We start from the raw sequence: 1,658 nt of genomic DNA, 5'->3' as shown, positions 1-1,658 counted from the left end.
TTATATGGTGTATGAGTTTCCTGGGGCTGCTGTAACTGGGTGGCGGAAACAACGGAAATTTATCGTCTCGCAGATCTGGAGGCTATAAGTTCTAAATCAAGGTGTTGTCAGAGTTGATTTTTTCTTAGGGTTGTAAGGGAGAATCTGTTCTGTGCGCTTCTTCTGGCTTCTGGTAGCCTCAGGCATTCTTTGACTTAGAGATGGTGTTCTCCCCATGTCTTCAATACTCTTCCCTTTGTGCACCTCTGTCTCTGTGTCCAAACATCCTCTTTGTATCAGTCTTATTGGATTAGAGCCCATCTTAATGACCTCATTTTAACCATAGGAGCTCTGTAAAGACCCCAACTCCAAATAAGATCACATTCTGAGATACATGGAAGTTAGGACTTCAATATATTTGTTTTGGAGGACATAATTCAACCCATAATACAGGTATCCTAATAGTAATACACATGCCAAGGAAATACACAAACAGGCATACCTGCAGGATATTTTAATCTGAGAATGTCAAACTTGAATTCAAAAAAAGTATATCTTCAGTTGTTGGATGTTCATGTGGATAGGAACCAAGTCATCCATTAGCCTTTACTCTACTCAGGGCAATAGGAAGGTGGGGGGACAAAAGTGAGGAGTGAGGAGATGGGGAAGCCAGAAAAAGTACCTAGATGATGGTCCAAGCAGAGGCACTGGAGAAAAGTCACAAAGGGGCTTTCAGTCAGGCTGCCCCAGCTATGCATCCAGAAAAACATTTCTCCACCAGGATCTGAAGCTCCCTTTCCTTCCTCAGCACCATAACTATGTAATAGGTTGGCCATTCTGTGCTATTGGCCCATGAAAGGACTGATATTCTCCCAGCCTTAGGAAGTGTGGTGCTAACCTCTGGGTCAGGGCAAACCGTGCAAGCTCTGGATGCAACGCACTTCTCTCTCAGTACTCAAACATCTGGCCCAAGGAATACATTCTCAGAAGTGATCAATAGATCCCCAAAGACCTTTCTGGAACTATGTTACCCAGTGCCTGGGCCCTCAGTTGTGAGGTATTTGCCGCTAGTCTAACTAAATTAGGGCCTAATTAGAAAAAGTCAGGCAAGCTGGTTCCCCAGACTTCTAGAACAGTGACTATCAAGCTAAGACCCACCCATTGATGAGCTGCCATCTCAATGGATGAAAACTGATCCCGATTTAACTCATAGACATGAGGATTATTTACTACTCTGTGGGCAATTAGAGGTCACTAAAATTTAGTCTTCATAAATTAAAGGTAGCACATTTCAAGTTGATTAAGGATGCTAATTCATTGTTCTGCTAACAAGTCTGGCCACAATGCTTGGCAACGTTGTAAGCTCCAGTGTAAGCTCACGTGCACAGAGCTGGAATTCGTACAGGGTTCAGGAAGGATCCTTTGTTGTCAGTGTATTAACAATGTTGTCCTGGGTTGGTTGGTTGTGGTTCTGAAATTACTGCCCTTCTTCTACTCTTTACTATTGATTACTGTGGTTTTATTATATTATTTTTTTATTTTTTTAAAAATATTTTTATTTATTTCTAGGAGAGAGAGAGAGAGAGAGCATGAGCAGGGGAGGGTCAGAGAGAGAGGGAGATACAGACTCTGAAATAGGCTCCAGGCTCTGAGCTGAGAGTCAGCACAGAGCCCGACGC

Source organism: Crocuta crocuta, unplaced genomic scaffold, assembly GCF_008692635.1.
Source record: "Crocuta crocuta isolate KB4526 unplaced genomic scaffold, BGI_CrCroc_1.0 scaffold167, whole genome shotgun sequence".
In the NCBI taxonomy this organism is placed as follows: Eukaryota; Metazoa; Chordata; class Mammalia; order Carnivora; family Hyaenidae; genus Crocuta; species Crocuta crocuta.
The sequence above is the reverse complement of the archived record's forward strand: the minus strand, read 5'-3'. Positions refer to the sequence as shown.